At 46.1% G+C, this 24012-nt stretch overlaps 1 protein-coding gene across 1 annotated transcript in view; it reads left to right on the top strand.

The window, feature by feature from the left end:
- The window catches only part of raraa (retinoic acid receptor, alpha a), a 157400-nt gene that overhangs the window by 14869 nt on the left and 118519 nt on the right, over positions 1-24012 (top strand). The window contains exon 2 of the mRNA XM_069665070.1: positions 4178-4310. The gene's annotated coding sequence lies outside the window, so the exon portion shown is untranslated. The remainder of the gene's footprint in view (positions 1-4177; positions 4311-24012) is intronic.

Here is a 24012-nt window from a genome sequence, read left to right as displayed (position 1 = left end):
GGGAGGGAGACTGCGCTTTCCGAGGCCTTTGTGGACCGCCTATTGTCCACATCCTGAGTGTGAATTAACAGGCTAGCATTTAATGCCAGATGAATAATGACAACAAAGATGGGTTTATGATTAAGGGTCACTCCGCGCTAATGAATGATTAACATGGACACGATCTAAGCTTTTGATATTGTTTGAATTTTAACCCCCCTTTTATCTTCCTGCATGGCTTTGACGAAAGCAACACTCACCTGGATGACTTAACACATAAAAAGAGCAGCTGTCTCCTGCTCTGTATGCTCCTACAGAGCATATAATATTGTTATAAAGGCCAGAGTTTAAGGATGTGTTTTCACCTTGTGTTGGAGTAACTATAATACCATATACAGAGACGTGAAATAATTTACATCCTTTCTTTACATTGCTTTTTGCTCTGTACTTCATGGAGCTGACATATTTTCCATCCAAGCAGTGTCAGATTCTTCCTGAGTGACTGAACATGATTGAAATTCACCTTCCCCAGGATGATCGTATTTTTTACTCCATATAACGCTGTCATTGCCGGTGCATCGGTCTCTCTCGCTTCCTCTCGCTCTCTGTTTCAGCCTCTCTGACTCTCACTCTCTCTCAGTTATTTACCATTCCACAGGGGGCCTTGCGTGACCCTCTTCATTGTTTTGTTTGGATGACTCTGAAGGACAATGGCAGTCTGGAGCCTCGGCCCCGGCACTCAGCGTGTGCGAATCTGCATCTTTCCATTGGGAGTGCTGTCCTCCGATGTCAAGAGAGGTTATGTGATCTATGTGCGACTGAAGGGGGGTTTCCGCCGCTGAGAGTCACAGCTTCAGTGAGAGGAGTTTATGTTGCGTGAGTGCACGCACACAGATGGAGGAATTTTATAGAACCAAGTGAGTTAAAACGACACATTGTGTCTGTTTTAATGTGAGCTCATGACTCTCGCCGCGGGGCTGCCATGTTCAAGTTAGCTCGCACTTGGAGCCTGCTGGTCGGACCCACAATCAGTTTTTTACACATAAGTACTGAGCAGCAATGAGAGGGTGATGCTGTCACAACGAGTCACAGATTTCCCAGAGTTCATGAATGATTTCACTTGAGAGTTGCACCGCCTCACATCAAACCTTTTTAACCTTGAGCACCTAAGCAACCCACATCCGAGTCCCAGGTGCCGGTGCCTGGCCGATCACTGAGGATTGGGTGACCCTGCCGTGTTATCGTTTCACGCTCTTTGCTTGGTGAGACTGTAGGTCCCTGAACAATCTCGGCCTTCTAGTTGGGGTAAATTGGGTTTCATTTTAAAAGCAGATGGACTTGTCTGGCACGGCTCCAATAATGAGAGACCCTTCATCTCCTTGTGTGTGTGTGTGTGTGTTAAAGGTGAGCGTCTGCAGTTTGCTGCGTTCACCCATCAGCAAGGATAATGACGTGATTACCCCAGGCTACTCCTGTCCACTCTCATCAGTGTTTAGGCTCAAGACTCACACATGCATGCCTACACACACACTTTTACACACACATACATGAGCATAAACTCTGTCCTCATTTCATCCTGCCGGCCTCTTATCTAAATTAAGCTGTTCTTGGTCTAGTGGACCAATAAAAACACATTATTAAAGCACCATTCAGATCCACAAACAGGAAGTGAGCGTGTGTACTACAACAGGAAGTGAAAAGAGGAGTCATTCAAGGCCAGGGCTCTGGCCAGCTGATTGGCTGAATGTCAGGTTAGAAGTGATACTAGAGGGAGCAGCACAGCTGGAGTAACAAGCATGATCTCATTACTAAGATTATGTAGCTGACTGATTAGCTTGAAATGCTACGTGAAATAATAGTTTACGTTGTTACAATGCACCAGAACCACGCTTTGACCAAACAGACTTATTGTCTTATGCAAAGTAAATTCATCTTAATTGGTTAAAATGGCCCAGAAAGTTGAACAAATCCCAGAATACTTGAGCCTACTGAGGAAATATTGAGTCACTGTTTAGCTTTCGAACCTTGGCAAAGCCAGCGCCACATCTGGGGACACTTTCATTAACAGCCATTCATGCCAGTGTAAACAGGAGCCCAGTAACATGTGTTTGAATCTTACAGTGTTCAATTTCAACTTGCTGTTGCCTGTTGAATTTCTCAGAGATGTTAAATTAAGCAATATGACTTGAGAGCCTAGGACCGAATCACAGCCGTGCTGATATTCAGTATAACATCATAATCTCAATTGCGATATTGCTTTTATACAACAGTTAAACAAGCGGCAAATAGTAGTAAACAGTATTACTCAACAACAGCTTATTCTTTTGTGCCACCAACTCAGCTTGCTCCACAACTTAACTGACTGGCAACACCTGGCTACGGCGGAGTGATACACAGAGTGATAAGCCCCAGTGATGTTGTTCTCTATATCAGCACTCATGGAATGCCTCTTATCCAATCAGATCACTTTGTAACTGTCTGCTGTGTTGTATTGGATCATTATATAGTTTATTATATTTCAAGGTTTAGTGTATATTTTGTCCTCTGCGCTGCTTGTTAACGTGAAGGACAACCCACGGATAATATGTAGCAACTTATAGTTGCAATTGTTCATTATGTTCCACACCCTTTTGTGAATGGATTTGTGGTGTTAGACAGAACAAACATGACATGTTATGTGAAGTTGTCTTTCTATCACTTAGATCTGATCTCCCGTCTCTTTCTTTGTCTAACAGACTACATGTGCACATAAAGCAGGACAATAAGCTTATATCTGATCCAACCAGCCATTTCTGCTCGTACATGAACTCTAATAAACCTTGTTGCAAAAACCTCGTGAATTTAGCAGTGCGATTCCTTATCTTTGAATTGAGCTCTCCACAGTGGCCGATTTGTTTTGTGCAATGTGCAAATGAAACCAGCATTTGTAGTAAAGGTTTATGAGTTATATTTATAAAAACGTTATATTTATTTCTCAGCCATCCTCAGTAGCTTGTGATAACAAATTAGCGTGAAATTCATTTAACGCTCGTAAAATGGCACCAAGGTCACTTGGGCCTGCAGGGCGGGGATTTTTCCTTTTTTGCACTAATATCATGTCTTCTCGAGAGCGACAATTACCACGGCTGTCAGTACAGATTTTTCCAGGTTTTTCTTACTGCTTTCAGTGAACTGAAGTAAATAACTTTCTTCTGACAAGTGCACAGAGAAGTTAAATAAACCCAAACAGACCACAGGTTTAAGAGTCAGAAGTGTTTCTTCAACATGCTGTCGGAAAAACAGCGCCTGGTCCAGAGTTTTACATTTAACGGGATCCTGAAGTCTGGGTAAGCTAAAAAGAGATGCTCTGTTTTCACATCACACAGAGAGACGGGATAAACGAGCTGCTTTTAAGTGCTTCTGACACAAGCCAATTTTCTATTCAAATATTATTGACCATGATGGTGCAGTTTGGCATTTGTGATGAATCCATGAAATCCAACAAAGTGGCTTTTAACATTTGCAAACCACCATCCTGTAATTTAAATTTAGTTTCTTTGGGTTGAAAACAATCACGCCAAACTTTTTCCTTTCCTTTTGCTGCGCAAATTTGGCGTTTAACAGAGATTGTACGTGTCATGTGACTCTTTCAATTTAGATCTATATTCAGACTCTTGAACATTCAAACACAAAATAGCATTGTCTCCAGACCAGTGTTGCTGGATCCATTTTTGCAGCAGCCATTCACAGCATAATCCTCGCCGTCTTCCTCTGAAGAGATGACACGCCTCTTTAGATTTGTCTCCGTCTTGGCGATGAAGGCGCCTCTCTGTCCCTATTTGTGCATCAGGCTGAGGGGATTTCTAGGCCGCCACCTGATTCACATTGCTGTAATTGAGTTGTGGCCATGAGCGCTACTGTGCCGGCCTAGGCCCCAGGTAATTCGCACACCACAAAAGCACTGTTTTACTCCACTTTTCACATGATGTCTGGAGCACAAATGCAGCGAGTGAGAAAGTCCAATCTATTGGGGAAAAGGGCGGGGAGATTACAGGCGGTATGAGAGGCGAAGGAAGGAAAAAGAGCGTAAGAGTTTTTCGTGTAGGGAAGCAGTTCTGTGCCAGGGAGACTAGGGAGTCAGTGAGTCTGCAGCACGTGGATAAGGCCCACAAAGCTGTTGGTTTCAAATATCTCTCCCTCTTTTTTCCTCTCTCCTCAGAGCTTAGGAGCTGCAATCGATTCAAGGGGAGATTTCCTGCGCCAAGGACAGGCAGATTGACGTTTTTGGGGTAAGCCCGAATTTGTCGCTGCTGTCAACTCTGGGTAATTGGACTTCCCTGCACTCCAGACATGTGGGTACCAAACAACCATCTTACTCTCTGTACAGTGGCATTGTTCCTCATCATGTGACTGACATGTTGGTTTTGTGGTCGTATTGAATGTGCAGCTCGTGATTCTTTTGTCTGCATGTCATATCTTCTGCTTTTCACTGCTGTTGTAAAGGTCACTTTTCTTGTGCGGCTGAATTATTTTTAAATGTGGAATCATTTTAACACACACACACACAAAGACACACACTGTGCACTGCTTAGAGGAGGTACTCTGTCTTGTGGCCTGCATGCCGCCAGTGGTAGGATCAAGACTAATCCGGGGTATGTTGCATCAGAGTTGGAACTGGCTGCAGGGAGATTTGCTCTGTCATGTTCAACTGTGACAAAGACCAAACAAAAACAGCCATTCATCATTAGGAACTGGTTTGAAGAACTTGGATCATCATTCTGTGAAAATATACTGATTTATGTTCCTCGTATCGGCTGCAGAAAGGATAATCATTCTGTCAATTTACGTTTATTTCACGTCACGTTGTTTTGCCAGCAAGTTCCCACAGTATTAACTGACAGGCAGGAGCTGAAAAGCTTGGTCATTTCCCTTCTAGGATTGTGCCTCACTTTGTCCAATTCGTCCTCCTCCTGCCTGTGCAAACGCGTGTTTTTCTTTGCTGTCCTGCTCTGTCATGTCTCGTCCCCTCCCGCCCCCGGGGGAAAGGTGATCCTGAGCACCTTCCCTCCATGCCACCCGAGCGAAAGCAAACAGACAGGAATGTGTGCGAAGATGCCAGCCCATACCCAGAAGAATGCAGACTCCTTCTACGAATCTGCTCCTCCATTGGATGCCCACACCGGAGAGGGCGTGTGCTTTTGTGCAGAAACACACTCTCGCACACCCGCACAAGCTGTCCGTGTGTCGTAACCGGGGATGACAAGTGTTCTGGCAGACGCTGCCCTGTTAGTAACAAGTTTGGCATACGACTGGCCTGATGGACAAGACCAAGGCTGGCACTTTGGTCTTACATCCAAACAACCCTTGTGTTCCTCTGTCTTCTTTTGTCTTTTCACACCTTTTGATTTGTTTTCCTGGGAAAACTTATCCCGCGCAGTTGTCTTGACTTTTGTGAGGTTAAAAAACTATCAAAGGCAGCCAGAAAACCTGCAAGAATTAAAGTAGGTCAGTTTTCAAATCACTTTGGCCCTCCTTTTAGAGAGCATAAAACCTCATTCACTTCATCTGTTGATGATGAAAGGTCACACTTTTTGGAAATCATGTAATTGTTCCATTAGCTGCTTCATTTGCTGTTTTATTCTGTGAGCTGGCAGAAGGTATATGCAGTCATTTTCCACTTTCTCTCCCTCTCTTTTTCACTGCGAGTTAGCAGCTTTGGGGTTTTCATCTCCACATAAAGCGGTATTTAACCCCCCCTTTCCCGTCATAATTCAGCTCCAGTCTCATACACGGGCTGGGAAGCGGCCCGGCAGCTGATGTGGAACACATGCCTTTAATGATTCACACTCAGTGTGCGGTAGGTCGCTGGTGGCTGCTGAGCCGCTGCCTCTCCCTCTGTCTCGAACGGGACTCCCATGTTTTTTATTTGTTGTTGTTTTCGCTGTTGTTTCACTGCACACATGGAAACTTGAGGGGAAATTGAAATGTGTTGTTTGTGCAAAGTTGTTTCTGTTTAATTTGCACTTCTAATTCTCCCTCGAAGCTGGACAAAGTGGAATAATCCCTCCTGGACACAGGCAGAATTATGCACGCCTTGTGACTCTGCCTGTCTTATACCCCTTTCCCACCAAAATTAGCGTGTTGATGCTGGTTTTTAAGTCCCAGGAAGATCTGCTAATAAATGCAGATTGTCTTTTTTCCCATTGCCAGTGGAGTATACTACTTTTGGTCCGACGTCGCGCCGAAAACAAGGTTGCGTTGTCGCCATATTTCTACTTCCCCTCGGATTGGAAGAAGCTCTCTCACAAAGAACAAATTTGGCGTTGTATGTCGTTCTTCTGAACTTTAATGCACGTCATAGCATCGCATCGGAAAGGGGACGGAGATTAGCGTGTTGACCTAGGTTTTGTGATCCCATCAATGCCGATCAGAGCCAAGGCAATAATTACCCAGAATGCCGATTGTAACCTTTCCCACTAAGCAAAAAATCCGGGTTATGGCAGGTTTTTTGACAAGTGGGAAAGGGGCTGTATAGGCCAATATCTAGCTGTTTGGGGCTTAAACACAACACAAAATGAACAAATGCCACAAATCTTTGCATGTAAACTTTTAACTGACAATTGTTCCAGTGCTTTTGCAAATCAGTGCAGTTATACACATAGTATCGTACACTCAAGTGTACCGTTATTGTCTTATAACCATCGTGTTGCTGAATCAGTTTCTCTTGTTCCTTCTTTGTGATAGATTTAACTTTTTGTTGCGTTTTAATGCACACTGGGGCTTTCCAAACTTCCACCTTCTGATTTAGCCATATGACTGGTATAATTTACATTTACGTTAAGTTGCATACAAGACTTCGAGCTCAGTTGCTGCTGAGCTCATTTACTATAAGGTATTTGAATAGCAGCCATTGTGTGCCATCTTCCTTCCTCACCGTCATCAGAATAGCAGAAGTGCGGCGGTGCTAAATGGATTGAAGTTTTCATACGTGACGTGCACTCCACCCACAGTGGAGAAAAAATGAATAGTTTTACAAGACAGCTTGAATCATGTCCAAACAAACGCAGCCTTTCCCCCCCCTGTGCCTTCAGCCACTTAGTCATTGGTTTACTTTTCATTGTGTGCGTAAACGGGGAGATACAGTCAGAGAGCGGTGAAATGTGCCAGCACGTGACGAGAAGTGGGCGCTGTCCCGCCATCCAGGCTTACATAAATGGCTTCCTGTTTTTTTGCTTTCACTCGGCCCCCCGTCCAACCCCGAGCCGACATCTTTCCATCCACGCTTCCATCTTTTGTTCTTCCTCTCTTATGCTCTCTATCTCTTCCTCTGTCTCGCCATCCTGGGTCCCACGCCCCTTTGTGTGGCCTTGTCTGACCTCCCCTTCCTCCACTCACACACACATACGCACATCTCTGCACGCTCACTGGACATCACACATGCACGGAATGAAGACGAGCAGCTTAAATGTCCTCGTATTAACTGCAGATTCAAACGCACGGGTGGCCAAAGCACTCAACATAGAGCCTTATGCACTTGCTGACCTTGTGGGAATAAATGGCTGCTTATATGCGGTGGATGACTCAAAAAGTAGCATGCATCTGCCAGGCTGATTCATTGTATTCATGCGCAAAGCTGATGCAGTCATTGTTTCGCAGGCAGGAATGGATCGAGCTGTTGTTTGTTACTGGTGTGTTTTGCTCTTTCGCATTAGCGGCAGTGTAATTTCAATGTAGCTCTTTTTCCCACAAGTGCCTGACTTACTGCCCATGAGTTTACCAAACCAGTTCACTGTGTTTTTATGTGGTGGTGCTCCGTTTTTACAATACCCATAATCCAAGGCATTACAAAGTGGCTCTCGTAAAAGCATTGCTTTAATGAAACTATGCCTTTGTGCTGTTTTATGTATTGTGTTTGAGTCAATTGGTGTTAATCTGTTTGGGTTCATAAATTAAGCTTTGTGTTTGAACTTCTCCTATAAAGTTTGGTGCTCTCACAGAACAACAGAGCAGAGTGCCTGAAGTATTAAGTGTGTGTGTGCGAGTGCTGAAGTGGATGAAGAGACCTCCCTGGATTGCTACAAAGCACCACCCGATACTGTATGAAGAAAACTCCAGCTACTCTAGTGGAGAGGGCGTAGCTTTACAGCGCTGAGCAGTCTGCAGTTCCTCTTTGGGGCGCCTCCTGACAGGAACTTGGCAGCGAGGAAACATAAACAAATTCCCTGTGGTGGGCTGGCAGGCTGGGCGGCGCGGTTCCCCCCTGTTACCGTACATGAACAGCACTACGCTCAAGCTAGCCCGCGCTGTTCAGCACCCGCAGCCTGTGAGAGATAGATCTTAAAGGGACAGGTGCCCGCTCTGTATCTGCTGTCCTTGTAGTCGTCACAATTGCATGTTCGCTCTCTCCACTGTGTCAGACTGGCAGTAATGTGTGTTACTTCTGGTGCACTGACCTCTTGCAGGTTTCCATTCAAATGCCGCCCGTGGGAGGGAAACTGCTGCCAGGGGTCCCAAAATGGTTGTTTGTGCTGAGGTAGCAAAAAGCTGCGGCGATGATGATGTAACGACGGAGGTTGGGGAGACAAGAGGGAGGGAGGGAGGCCTTGCGATGCAGTATGGCAGAGAGAGAGAGAGGGAGAGGGTGTGGTGGCCCAAGAGTCATAACACACACACATGCACATGCTCACACACATGTGCAGTACTCCCACAACCAAAACATACCCATGCACACATGCATGCGCATGCATGCTTATTTATACTTACAGTATATGTGCACACAGAGACCCACATGCCTGCTGTTTTCTCTCTCTCTCACCCTCTTTCTCCCTCGCTCTGCAAACACAGTGGTGTATTGTGCAGCCTGACCTGGGCCCTGTCCAAAGGCAAAGAGAACCCAGATTGCTGAAACAGAGGGCCCACTGCTAACGGCCGGCCAGCCTGTAGTTGTTATAGCCCGCTGCCTGCTTCCAAACCAACGGGGACTGTTAGCCGAGCCCAGACACTGTGTGCGCACGCATGTATGTGTGTGTGTGTGTGTGTAAGTGCACGTCCTTTTGATCAGCCGCAGAAAGATTTTTTGGACGGCACTTGCAGGAGCCGACATGGCACCTCAGCGCAATTTCATAAGCACTGGTAAAGGCATTTGCCTGACTTTTAATAGTCCTCCGTCTCCACAACATCATCCAAAACGCACTATTTTCAACCGTCGCTTTTTAATGGCGGCGCTGGTGGAGATTGGCTGCAGAAAAGAGGGCAATGGCGAGAAGGAGGAGGAGGAGACCCCGCGCGTCCTCCAATCCTGATGAGAGAGATTAAATGAGGCGAGTAGTGGATCTCGTTTTAACTTTTTTTTCCTGGAGTGGTGATGGATGCAAGAGCCAGCTCCCAGTCTGCCTCATTGGTTTCAGTCGCCTGCCTGACTGGCTCGTCTATGTGATCAGCACCTGTAGGAGTGTGGTGCACCAGCTGGATTTTATACATTTAGATATCTTAGTATGAATTTGGCAAATGGATTTTTAAAGACCCTTTTACTCCCTCCAAACTGATGATAACACATTTGTACAGCCAAGCTAATCTAATACAGAACACCATTGGATAAAGCTGTATTCATTTAAAGGAGCAGTTCGCCCCTGGAAAAAGAAACTGCCAGTCACAGCTGGTGTTCTCTGTAATTGATAGAAGCAATTATATTTGAAATTGGCGCCATAGCTGTGGAGAAAGTTGGACAAACAGCTCGTTGTTTCACCCATTCTACATTCCTACAACACCCAGCATGCATTGCGCCCCTCCACCTGAAAGGAAAGAGACGCTGGAGTGAAATATTACCGTTTCGCTGCAGGCAATAGCTCACAGCGGTAGAGCCAAATTGCATTTTTTTTCTTAACATAATGGCATTAGCTCCCCTTAATAGCATGATAGGACTGAGGTTGAAAATCGGCGAACTGGCCCTTTAATTTACTGAAGTTCAATCAAATCAGCCGTGCATCTGCACCGGACCATGAGTAAACCTTTATGCAAAATCACCCCAGACGCCTTAACAACATGTAAAACTGGAAGTGGTGGACGATTATGTCACTGCCAGACATTGTCCTGAAATAACAATGCTGTCGTTTCTCCATCTGCATGTGTGTGTTTATGTAAGAGAGACAAAGAATAGAAGAGGCAGAGCTGTCTCTGTCAGCAGCAGAGGAGTGGAGGATGAGGAGGAGACACTGCAGTGAAAGAGGAAGAAAAGCCGGATAGAGAGCGGGAGGGAAATTGAGAAGGAGATGGCACCAAAAGTGATTTAGAGAGACAGAGGACACTGAAAGCGGGAGACAAGTATGTGCGCTCCAGGTGAGGCAGTGGATCTCATGGGATGCCATTAGCTGCTGTGTGCGTGTCTATCGTTCTCCATTTAACTCTGTATGTAAGGCTCTTTCTAATGCACGACCACGTTTGTGCGTCCCAGCTCTCACGTGGAGTAAAACCTCCCACCAATGAGGTAAAGAAGACAGCATGAAGGGCCCAGATGTAACACCCCCGTCTCCCCTCCACACACACACACACACACCTTCTCTCTCAGGTCCCAGTGGGCACATCTCTGTAATGGCCCCCTATCGATCCTGAGGCCTCCTTGTCCACACTCAATGCCCATCGATCGGCACCTTGCAAAGAGTCTCAGAGGGCTGCTTCACATCCTGTGGCTCGCTGTGCGGATCCTGCGTGTGTGTGTGAAAGGCTTGTTTATATTTTAGAATAAAAACCTGTGGCTGTTCTCTCATTAAACCACAAACGAGATCCAAAACCTCGCAGCATAAAGACATAAACACCCGACATAAAAAGGCTCGCTCAGCCGCTCTCCAGCGTCCCACAAGAGGGACAAGACAGAAGAAGAAGAAAAGAGTCCCTTGCCTCCCATGTCAGGAAAAAAAAGCCTGATTAATCAGTCAAACCACATGAAAACTTTGCTTGTTATTGTTGCTGCTTGATTTATTGAAGGCCTGGATCTGGGTCAAGCATCCCCCCCTTCTTTCTCTCTCCCTCCCTTCTCTCTTCCTTCATTCCTCCCCTCTCTTGCCTTTTTTTTTTTTGCTTCTCTCTACCTAAATAATCTCCCACCCCCCACGTCTCTTCCCTTTGTCTCTCATCTGGTTTTCTGTTTTTGTTAAAGGACACTTGATTAATGGTGCAACAGACAAAGCCTGCAGTCTGCTCTCAGCCCGGGCCCTCGGATAGGGCTCCTCTCTAGGTAAACCGAAACACATGTGCGCTGGACGGCCACTGGGAACCCCTGAGGAGGGAAAAGAGAGAAGAAGAAATTAACGGCAGTGGTCGCTAATGTATTATATACAGCGATATAGGGTCCTTCATGCGGTGGAAAATGTGCAGCCAAAGGGATGAAGGAGTAGTGTGAAACATGCTCGGGGTGTGGCCTCTGCAGCGTTAAACATTATCCCTCTGCTAAGCTTCACCTCTCACTGTGTCATTGCACATATTTACCAATTTTAATGCCACAAATAGATATTTCTCTCCACTGGAGTCTTGTTTCCTGCCTGCAGGCTCCTCAGGAATGAGCGCAGTGCCATTGAAAGCCTTGTATAAGAGAATTGCCTTATTGAATGATAAAAGGAGTGTATTATTCGTTTAGTTGCGTTGACAGCTTTATTGTCAATTGTCTTTATAACAGCCGGCCTTGGCACAGACGTCTTACTATCCTGCTATATACCTCTGTGTGTCTGTATATGGTTGTAGTCTGCAGTGATATTGTCTAACTGGCTGTTAAGATGAACATCACTTGTCTGGAGGTGTAATGGTTAATAACAATTATTGGCTCACTCATACAATATGGCACTGACCTTCGATTTAGAGGCGAAACACTTGATCGAACAATAAACCGATTGTAGAATATTATATATAATGTTGAATGTTTTGTTTGGTCTCTCGTAATGTGTTTTTGCTCTTATCGTGAGAGTGTAACTCATCCGCCCAAGCTGTTTTTCAGTGTTTATGCTGCATTCAAGTGCTGTCGGTAAATTGGAAAGAAGAGAAAAACATCCTCCTTTTCCCCTCCGAATGTGTTTATGCTTTTTGCAAAGTGAAACAGGATGCAATGAAACTGTAAAAAACTTTTGTTTTGTGTGAGCTTTTTATTTTATTAGTGTAATGTTGCATTTTATCATGATGTAACTGACAGAAATGGTGGCTTTGAAGCCATTTTGCCCCGGGTTCGATGACTCTTCTGAGGTTGTTTTCACCGAGTCGCTGTTAAAAATTCCCAACATCTCTACACACAATGCAGCACGAGTGTCCAAAGCATCTTTAAAACTGTATTTAGTGATAGTAAGTGACCAACATCAAAGTATTAAAAGTTGCTTCTGGCTGGATTTTTTCTTTTTTGTTCGCTAATTGACCCCTTTTTTTTTACCGTATAATACGGTGTATAAGACCCACTTTTAATAATTTTAATTAAAAAATGTTCGGCTGACTGCTGGGTCAGCCCTACACATGGGTCTGTATGTGCCTGACTGACCGACTGACTGAGTGACAGTACTTTCACAGTCATACAGAGAGAGTTGCGACATCGCAATGGCGGATCATGGAGCATATTGGACCTCTACTGACGCGACTCTCTGTCTATATGGCTCTGGATACTGTGTTTGGGGAGTAGGTTGCCTCACCTACATCCGCAGAGTGCACCTGCTTTCGAACACATTGTCATCGGCCTCATAAGGACAGTCCTTGTAACACATTGCCCAGAAAAGTGCACATTGCCCTGATGCGGTCAGCCACATACCTAGTCTTGTCTCCTATACCTGTGCGACCAAAACACCAGTATAAATGCAGAGAGGCATGTTACTGTGTTACGGTATTTTACCCAGACGATGGTGCTATCCGATTGTTAAGTAGTGACGTCACATCTCTGCACTGAACTGTTCCCGGGTCCAAGCTGCTAGTACGTCTCCTATTTACAACATGCCGCAGTGCTGTTTGAAACTAACTTGGTTGTTGCTAACGCGTCGTCATGGACATGCACCGCCATGATCGCCATTGCAGCCACCACCCTCACAACAATCAGCGTTACAATAGGCTGACAGCTACAGCTAGTTACCGCACCGGTAGCTAGCAGGATTGCAAACTTAACATGGCGAAAACAGATGTTAGGCTGTAATTTGTGTGTTTTGAATGTATTTGAAAATAAATTGAAATAGTGTTGAAATAACTTGTATACATGTTTATTATTAATAAACAGCTAAAGGAAACCTTTTTAACCCTCTGGGATACCCCCAAAAACAGACTTCGTCCTATATTCCGGTGCGGTCATATTCTGGATTTTACGGTAATAATATTATCAGATTTTCCCCTCTCAACCGCCTCTCTTAACAGCACCACCACCCAACCTGCAGCATGTCGGCCAAAGAAAGCATAGATCGAGTGTTGTTTTGGAGGCAGACCGATCCAGAAGGACTGTAGCTGGTCAGCATGTTAGCATCCAACAGAAACACCACCAGAAGCACTTTCTTGCTAAATTGTGTCGCCCACACCCAGAGGAAGGACGGCTCTCTCCTGGAGAGTTCCTCCCAGCCGTCCACTGCGTCACACCCAGACAATAAGCGCCCGCCAGCTTCCTGTCCTCCCCGGCTCACACACAGAGGACGATCCTGAAGCCTTCCTCTCTGTGTGTGAGGGATTAGCAGTGGCACGTTGGACTGCTGGAAGAGGACTGTACCCCGGAGCAACTCTCCTCCGTCCTGTCCTCTGTCTTATCATCGCTCTGGATTGTTCGAGTGTACGCAGCTCACTCTAGGACTTTGATGAAGGCATGTCAGAGCATGTTGCAGTATTCACATGATACTAGTGAGAAAAACTTTCTCCTGGAATTCAAATCCCTGAATGTTTGACACAGATTGGTTTGATGTCAGACGGCTGATGAGAAAATGCACCGGGGACTGTTCACAATAGACGGAGGTGACTGGGACTCGCCGTGAACTGGGACTGAGATCGGCGGGGGCCGCGTTCCCAGCAGGCCTTTCGCAGTCTAGGAGTGGAAGTGCATTTTTTGAACTTTACCTTTCAAACTTTCCAAATGAAGTACCATTGTGTCACAGACACCACGAAAAAAAAAGGGGAAATTAGTTTCTCACGCTCCAGCTCCATATGCAACACACTTGTGGTCAAGGAGTCAGCTGAGGGCTCTGCTGATGGGCAAAACGTGTGCAACGTTTTCTTTCCTCTTTTTGTGTAGTTCTTCTTTATCTTCTTCATTACACATACCCTGCATTCATGAGGTGTCAGAACTGTCGCAATAATGAATTCAACTGGTAGAGACTTGTGAACACCCCCTCGATCCGTAACAACCTGGAAGTCAGAGAACATTTTGGTGACAGATGAAACAGTGAAAAACTTTTTATGAACTCATTTCATAGGTTGCAACTGTTTGTTGCTGTCAGTGTAGAGTGACCTAGATAATCTCTCAGCAGTTATATACAACACATCTTCTTTAGCAGCTTCCCCACTGGTCAAATCCCCCGCTAACACCCGCTAACACCTGCTAACACCCGGCTTTTTTGCTTAATGGGAAAGGCTACAATTGGCATTCAGACCCGGGTCAAGTGACTCTGCTAATTTTGGTGGAAAAGCGATATTATATATAACTTCCCATCTGAGGAAATGGGACGATACGATGAGCACATGAATGCAGCATTAAACGCGGCCTTTCCTCGACAGCCACAGTGCCATTCATGCTGCTATAGGTGACATGTCTCTTGTTGACACTGCGACCCGCTGCGGGGCCCGAGCCCTGTCCTCCAAACAATCCCGCCTGTCTGCTCTGACAGATCCGAGCGGCTCATCTTCACTTCATTAGACCGAGCGCGTGTTAATAATTCATGCCGCGCTTTCCCTGGAAGCATGACCAAAAAGCTCAGCTGTGCCTGTCTGTCCTTGTTCCTCATCACAGCATATTTAAGCCTTTTCCCGTTTTAGACTCAAGAGTTATTTACTCACTTACTCCCCACCTTGCGATGTGCACCTGCCTGGATGAGCAGATGATGCTTGGGAGCCAGAGGCAGAGGAAGAGCAGTTTGGGCTTTTTATTTTTATCTTTATTTTTGTTTTTCTCTGTCATTACCTCTCTCCTCCAAGATGATGTGTACCCGGTACAGTACCCAGTGCACTCCCTCCCCCCCTCTCCCTCCCCCCGCCCCCCAGGGACTGTCTGCTCCCTTTTTATTGTAGTGTTGTTTTGCCTATTTTTTCTCTCCCTCTGCTCATCGTCTCTTGTTGCACTCCGGTGTCACATTTAGTTATGTATGCACCCCGTGTGTTTGATCCCCCCTGCACTCCTGTGTTGTGTACATTGCATAACCTCCCGCTGCTCGGCCCAGAAGTATACCTCAACTCCCTCTCTCTCTTTCGCTCTCCCATTCCTCTTTTTCTGACACCACCCCCACCATCTTCCCTTCACTTCTTTGGCAGCAATCCAGGTCATCACTCCTTTCCTCCGCCCCCCCTTCCCTCCACTCCCAAACCTTGAAAGTTGGAGCAGTTGGCTCGCTTACTCTCTCTCTCTCTCTCTCTGTGTTTGTCTTGTTTTCACTCCCTTCCTGCTATCGCTGTTCCACTCCTTTTCCCTCGCTCTTCCTTTATTTCCCATCCTTGCTCTCCTCTCCCTCTCCCTGCCTCCTGCTCTCCTCTCTCCCAGTGGTCTCATTAGGCGTGAAGGAGGCTGCCTGGTGTGTGTGGATGTGTGTGTGTGTGGAGTATATGTGTGCTCTCTTTGGCAAAGTCTCACTTGACTGAGCATGCCACTTGCACTAGCGGGGGCCTGGGCTCCATTATTACCACAAAGCTGTCACAAACAGTATATAAAGTAGCCTCCTGTTGCAGAGTTGTGGGCTGTGAACACAGGGCACTCTCTTAACACTGCCTGCCCTGCTGTTGCTATGGTTGTACGATTCAACATGCACATACATAGATATAGAAAACATGCACAGATAGTATATGCTCACACGTTCCGCTGCTATAATTTTCCTGCGTCTGACACTAAAAAACATCTGTCTCCTCTCTGTTACGACACCCACCTCTGTGGTCCAACCTGTGGGATGCCTGATGCCCCTCTCTGTCTGACTGAGTGACTGATTATGTGTGTGTGTGTGCGTGCCACTGTTTTGCTAGTGTCTGGTTACAGGGATGGGGCCGTGCGCAGGAATGGGCCCCTCTGCTGCAGCCTGGCTGGCAGGCCTGACCCCGGCAGGTCAACGTCCATTTTACCACATGAAACCTAAATGTCAAGCACGGCCCCCCTCCCCATTTGTCTTGCTCTGCGGGTCAGTCTGCCCTGACACACGTGCACCAAACACACTCACCTGCTCGTACTTGACTAGTAGGGATGCAACTGTGAGGAACTTTTCATACTTTTTAGACGTATAAAGAATTGAGTGTCATCAGCGTCATTGTCTTTAGTGGGCTGCATTTGCTTAGATTAAAGTAGACCAGTCAAACCAGATATCATTTACAAGCAGGATAATAAACTTATATTCGGCCTTCCAAGATTACCTGCAAGTGCAACAGTAGGTGGCTTTTTGTCCAAAGCAGCAGAATGTTACATTTTTGCTGACTTCTTACAACCAAGTCGTAGTAAGCGGCCTCACACAACAAGGAAAACGCGGCCCATCTAGACACCAGAAGCGAATCACTTTGCCGGCTAAGGGAAGCGGAAGTGCCGCCAGACAACTTTTGTAACCTAGCAACAGTAAGTGCCAGTGAGAAGCGCTCTAAAATTGAAGTCCTGGGCGCTGCCGCCGAAAAAAAGTCGGCGAGTTAGCGGACGTTAAGCGTTAAACCTCCGCCATCGTCTTGTTGATAGAATGATGTCTCTTGGTCAACCCTCTCTCCTCTTGTCACTTGATCCTTAAAATCTACCCTACATTATTGTAGCGTCCACCATCATGCTCGTATTGATAACACGCTTTAAAAAGAGTAAAACAACAGCGGCTCGGTGGGCCTGTTATGTAAATGGTTTCTGCAAAACCACCGTGTAACACTAGCAAAACCAGCTACAGCTGGCAAGCCTGTTGATGTATTTGAATACACATTTAACCTTTTTCTGAATGAAAACAAGCATCTCTTGTTTCCTGCTATAACTTCCAGTAATTCACTTCATCCAACAAGTCCGTCATTATCAGTGCTATTGACAGCGTGACTGGACCCAGCTGTTGGCTGACAGTTGTTTATCGTTAGCTTATCTGTGCGTGCACTGGTTAACCTTTGGTGACGTGGTGGACTAACAAAGAAAGCAGAGTACCGATGATGCACTCTGAAATATGCAAACAACCTTTGCATAAAGGCAGAAAACAATTCAGAGGTGAAAGAAGCAGTTGAAGCATCTCTTTCATCTCGTGCTGCTTTAGTTTGAACCGTTTTATGACAAGGTCACATCAAGAAGTTTTCTCTCAAATAAATAGCAAACGTCTTAAAAAACTGTAGTTCTGTAAGTCCTTTCCGTTTTGCCAGTTAATGCGGGAAAACACTTTTTTTCCCTCCTGTGTTAAACACCCTCAATCAGTGTATACAGTGACGAGCGCTAACAGCCATTATCAGAGAGCACGCCGGGGCCACTCCCATTACTTGCTCCCCACATTACGGAGCAACAGCCATCCATTATTACAGATAACGGACTGAGAGACGGCCGTGCATTCTGGAGTGTGTGTCGTACGCACGCGCACGCACATATATAAACACACGACTTGTTTACAGGAAGCTGTCAGCCGTGTGTCCTTATGATAAATAAACAGGGAAGCGTCCCCCTTTTTAATGATGGCATATACAGGCCTGCACGCCGAATATTGACGGAAAGATTGAAAGCGTTCTCAAGGGCCTTTCCGACATGACGTATGGCTCTCGCTGGGTATTTTTTCTCCCCTGCCCTTCATTCCCCCCCCCCCCCCCCCCCCCCCCTCTCCACATCTCCCCCAACCCTCTCAGCACTCCTTTTATTTATCTTAGACAGCGGCTTGTGCGGAGGTTTGTAGACGTGAGCGACACCATAAACACATTTATCAAGCGCGGGCTGCCAATAGGGAGCACATAGAAGTATGAATTGAAATAATGTGATAATAAAAACAGAGAAGAAATGCAGACAGACTGACTTCCTTCGGGATGGCAGAGGGCATCCACAAAGTAAAGCGGCGACAGGGAACAGGTTGCTTTTGAGCTACGACAACAACAACGCCACCTGCATTAGCAGTCTGCCCGTGCAGCGCCGAAGACGCCGCTCTTCTCCCCGCTTTGATAAATGTTTCATTCTTTATTCTGTCTCCTTCTCTTTCTTCCCTGTCTCTCTCTCTCCCTCTCCATCCTACATGAACACCGGTGCGGTGAGTGTGTTCAGAGACAGGCAGAGCCTTTCTTTCTTACCAAGTGTTGTTTCAGCGTTAGTCAAGCGTTTGATGTCTGTCTCAATTGTTGTTCCCCTCGGTCTCCCCGGGCCCGGATCACAGGCGGCGTTTATTAATTTGCAGGTTCAGGCTCTGAGCAGAGGGACCGCCACCAGCAGGTCCTCCACATGCTTCTCTTTTTTTCATTTAAACACTATACGCTGCCCCCTTTTTTGACTATTAGCAATTGACCTATTTTCTGATTCTAAAGTTAGCCGCGCTCAGGCAGGAGTGAGTTTTTGCTTGTGAGGGGGGGTCAGAGTGTTATCTGTGCTCGGGTTAATCGATGCGTACGGTGTCACTGTGCTGATTCTTTTGCCGTTATCTGATTGGCTGTATGTGTGCACGGTTTAGGAGTATTTTTGCGCATGTGTGTGCGTGCGAGGGAGTCCTACTTGCCTCACAAAGATGAAGAGCTCCCGCTTTACCTAAGGGGGATGGGGTTTGACAGTACTGTAGCGCCCCCAGCCCCCTCCCTCACCCTCCACCCCCCCCTTCTGCTGATAAATGTGTTTTTCTTAAAGGAAGGAGGTGGTTGGTTGAAAGGAGTCTCTTTTAATGTAGCTTTTTTTCCCCTCCCTATGTATGTGTGTGTGTGTATTGCTAATGCAGCGCAGGGCCGTAGCAGCGGGGGCTACAGGCAGGCAGACTCAGAGGCAGGCCCGCAACCTCGACCCCAGCATCATTTGTTTGGACGAGGGCCGTCAGCGCCTGTCGCGCGGCCCATGATGAAGTGTCAGTCGGTAATTGTCCCCACGAAGCATCCACATCTCAGGGGGGTGATGGGGAGGGAGGGAGGATGGGGGAGGCAGGGAGCTGACAGAGAGAGAAATGACACCCTGGGCTCCTCCTATTCTCTCTTTCTCTCTCTTTTTTCCTTCTATCTTTTCCCTCCAGTCTTCCTACAGCTGCAGCTCAGATCAGCCGCTCCTGTGGCGTCTCAGCTGGGGCCCAGTTGCAACGAAATATGTGTTTGTGCATCTCCTGCACTAAAGTTTCTCAGTGTGCCTCTGCCTCTGTGTATGCACTAAAAATCAGCTTATTTTCCTCCCTCTATTTTCCACGAACCACTCCTCCTCCTCATTCAGCCCCACGTCCCAATTAGCTCTTGTGCCTTGTACTTAAATCGGGCAATTCATTCCGGTAAGAGTCCTCTTGAAGCCTTTTCACTGGCTTCCTCTGCTTGTACGATCATCTGAAAATACATATATATTTTAAGCCATAGTCGTTTGGGTAATTAGATTTAGCGCAGGGCTTCTATTGATCGAACTATATATCTTTATGAAATGAAAAGCTTTTACAGGACGCGCTGCAGCTATTTATAGCGCGTCGCCGTACAGCGCGGGGCCCTAATGCACATCGCCCCGGCTCCTGTGCATTAATCGCCAGCGTAGGTATGAAGTCAGAGCATGATGTAAGGAGCTGCATGATGGAGGAGTGGAGGGGTTGAAAAGACACATAAGTGGGGGAGAAAGAGGGGATGAGAGATTAAAGAGCAGACAAAGGATCAGGTGAAAGAGGGGAAGAAGAAAGGGGCGACATGGAGGAAGAGGATCTAGCATGCAGAAGATGAGAAGATGAATGGCGAAAGGTGGGCAGGGCAGGAAATGGAGACGCGGGGAAGAGGCGAAGCAGCCAAGAGAGACGAGGATATGAAGGAAACCACCTTGAGATATGAGGCCGGTTACCTCATTCCTCCATAAGACCCCCCCAATACTATCACCACTATCAGCGTGATGGGATGAACACTATAATGCACGCTATCAGCGATAGTGTTCCGTATAGAGGGACAAGGAGAGGTGAGGAAGGTAGAACAAAGACAGTATAGCACATGTCTGCAAGATGAAGGGAGGACAGAAGGAAGAAACGATCAAAGTTGAGAGCAAGAAGAGTCAAACAAAGTGCTGCATGTTAGCATCAGCCTCTATTTTATCGTCTAACTTTTTGGATAAACTAGCTAAACCGTACACAAAAAGGTTGTTTATTAACCGTATCTTTGTCTTACACTTTATACAGGAGACCTTCGGCCTATCTGTAACTTGTACAGAATATATTTGTTATCAAACTCCTTGCTGCAGGATGGCTGCCTCTGCGACTAGACTTCCCTGCAGATTTGGAAAAAACTTTTACCTCACCGATGAAAAACTGTGAAATTTACCTTCATAAAGTTGAAAAATGTCAACCAGATAGTGCAAAAATAAATCATTTAGATGGTGTGAAGTATCCAACATAGAAAATCTGGTCGGATTGGGCCAATCTTTTCTTGAACCATCCAAAACTGTGAATGTGTCTCTGAAGCAGTAGGGGTGGGACAAAATATTGATACGGCAATATATCGTCCTCCTGACTTGTGCAATACAGTTACCGATATGCTGCCGGCAAATATCAATATTTTAACTTACATATATATATATATATATATAGCGCTCTAAACCAGATTTCCCCACCACTTTGACTCACCGCGTCACTACTTCATGACTCCTCGCAGTGGCGCTTAGGACATGAATGAGGGTAACGTGAACGGAAATTAATTGGTCGAAGAAGAAGTTAATCAGATATTGTGATGTATCATTATTGATTGTCTTGCAATATATCAATTATTGCAGAATCGCTGTATTGTGATATTGTTATTGTGGGCCACATATCGCTTATCGTATCGTTTTGTATCGCACCATATCGTATCATATCGTAGCGTAGCGTATCGTTTTGTATTGTATCGTATCGTAGGGTATCGTTTTGTATCGCATCATATCTCATCGTATCGTTTTGTATCGTATCGTATCATAGCGTATTGTAGCGTATCGTATCGTATCGTAGCGTTTTGTATCGCATCGTATCGCATCGTATCATTTTGTATCGTATCGTATCGTAGCGTTTTGTATCGCATCGTATCGCATCGTATCGCATCGTATCGTTTTGTATCGTTTTGTATCGTTTTGTATCGTATGGTATCGTATGGTATCGTATTGTATTGTTATGTATGGCATCATATCGTATTGTATCGTATCGTACCATTTTGTATTGTGTTGTATTGTATTGTATCGTATCGTTTGGACAAAAAGAGTTCTACAATATACCTATATAGGTTTCACAGCAGTCTCCTGGGTTAAAGTGTGCTGACTAAACCACACTAATGCTGAAATGCTGCTTTTTCTTTTTAAGGCATACTGGTATAAAATATCTGACTAGAAGATGGAGATTCAAGTGTTGTTTGTTGTGGCTCCATATGACACCCTGAGGACAGGCAGGTGAATAAGAAGGGGGCAGATGCAGGCCTCCCGGTCCTCTGTGGGTCTGTCTATCTGCTGGGTGGCTGCAGGTGGAACACAGCGTGCCACTCCTGCTGCCTAAATGAGGAGCCCCTCTCCTGTCTCTCTCTCTCTCTTTCTCTTTAATGGGGCACTGGCCTGGGGCGCTGAACCAGCTCCCTCCAGAGCAGCACACACACAACATGCACACACACTGATCACACGTTACAGACACTCCTGGATGCCCTTGCACATGGTGTGATACCCACACACACACCCACAGAGAGAAAGGGAGCAGCAAGGGAAACCACAGCCCCCCCAAATTACGCCCAAGTCTGCGCGATGATGAATCTGGTCGGTGATTAGTTAGTTGAGGAGGGAGGCGCACTGCTTAGGCCCTTTAATGGGCTATAATTTGGAAGATAACTGTATTGTCCTATCTCTCTTGACATTTAAATCTAATCAGACCCTGCTGGTTAGCGCTGCGGTCCAAGACGAGGGAGGCTGGGAGGGATGAAAGGCTGCTCGTGGAGAGGGATTGGCCCAGAGTGGGGCATTCATCCCTGTGGGCCGAGGCTGAGCAATTAGACAACAAGGCCCGGGAACACACATTAATTCCTGCTTTGCTTCTTTATTTATATTTTCCCGACGATCACTTTGCAGAGAGAGGAATTTAGTAACAGGAAAGGATAGCAAAAGGTGCATTCAATCCACCTACTCGTCCACACAAGCACCACAAGGGAGCCACTCCACAGCCTCTCCTCTGCTCCTTATTACCACAGATGAGATGCTCAGTTTGATTAACACTTCTCTTTCATCCTCTTCATTAGCGGAGGGAAGCCGCCGCAGCAGCAGAAGCAGCAGCAGAAGCAGCAGCAGAGAAAGCTGCCGCAGCCATGGAAAAGAGGGCATGAATTAGAATCCACTTACTCCATAGACTGCCACTAATTCCGCACAATGGCGGTTTATGGTGGGGAGTAAGAGGAAAAGTGTTTCTAATTGTTTCATTGGACGGTGAGGCGCATGCCGTAGCAGCTGTTTTGGGACAGAAAACCAGGGCCGGCGTTGGAGGGCCTGCCCGACTCCGTCCGAGAGAGCTCACGGGCAATAAAAGCGTGCAGACGAGCCAATTTCCTCTGGCCCGAGCGTCTTTGCCGAGCAGAGGAGCCGGGCCCCCGTCAATGAGAACCACCTGGTGCTGAGGGAAGTGATTAGGGTTGGCACCACAGCGAGCGAGGAGCTGTTTTGTTAAGGAGATCCGAAAGAGGAGGGGGCGGGGTGAGGCGAGGGGGCTCACCCCAGTTTGGTTTGTTGGAGAAATATTGACGTTAGGTTTTAGTCAGAGCGGGATCTGAGGCGCAGTGTTGTTTTGTTGGTGCTCAATTAGAGGGAAATATTTTGGTCGCAGCATGTGTTTTGGGTTTTTGACGCTGGTGCTGATTGGCGAGCGGGTCGGAGCGTGGGACATGCCACAACAGCGGGGGTTTGTGGGTTGAAATCCCACAGTCTTCACACAACTGAGAGGTTCACATATTTCAGTGAGAGGATGAACAGTTTGTCCGCGCTGATGGGAGTTTTATTGCAGCCACAGAAATGTGTCTGTAAATGCAGAGAATGGTGATAATGTGTGCAGCAGGGCCCAACCACTCTGCACAAAGAGGCTTTTTATGAAAGTCACATGTAATGTGCTTTGTTGCAGAGCATCACTGTGACATTGGACTGAAACAGCCTGTGCAGTAGTGCAGAGAAACTGGGGAGGGCAAGGTGGTAAACAATCTTTTCATCGAGGGTACAGACTCAGTGTGACAGTAAAATATGTTTTATATACTTTTACTGTTGAAAATCTCTACTGAATTTTTAAATGTATTTTATCTCTCTTTACAGGTAGAGAAAATGAGTTTTTAGTTTTCCAACTTTTTGAGCTCTTTCATTTATAAAAACACTAAACTGATATTAAAGAGAAGTGGGAAAAGGAAGGAAATGTCCAGTATGGGAACAATAGAGCTAAACTTGTTCAACTACATGTGTCAGAATTCTGTTTGGAAAAATATTTTTTATTGCACTGCTGCAAAAAAGACATCAGTGAGTTGTTCATAGTTTTTAGGGGCTATGGGGGGCAAATAGCACCAATCACTTCCATATTTTCTGGAATTGCCATCATTGTGTTTTATTGGCAGAAAATCCTTAAAAATCCCTTTTAGGTGTGATACAGTATACAAGGGTGACGTTGTATTCGATGGGTGGAATATAAATGTTAAGAAACTGGTATAAATATTCTGACAGCGAGCAACAAAGCTGTCACAAGGAATGGCTAATTTTGACCCACCCGCTATTGATGAACAGATAGAAATAATAAAGAAATATATGTCATGGAGAGGCTGTCATTTCCC

Source organism: Semicossyphus pulcher, unplaced genomic scaffold, assembly GCF_022749685.1.
Source record: "Semicossyphus pulcher isolate SPU_LCO1_2020_fin unplaced genomic scaffold, fSemPul1.0.p SCAF_16, whole genome shotgun sequence".
Taxonomy (NCBI): domain Eukaryota; kingdom Metazoa; phylum Chordata; class Actinopteri; order Labriformes; family Labridae; genus Semicossyphus; species Semicossyphus pulcher.
Note: the sequence above shows the minus strand (reverse complement) of the source record. Positions and strands in the feature narration are given on the sequence as shown.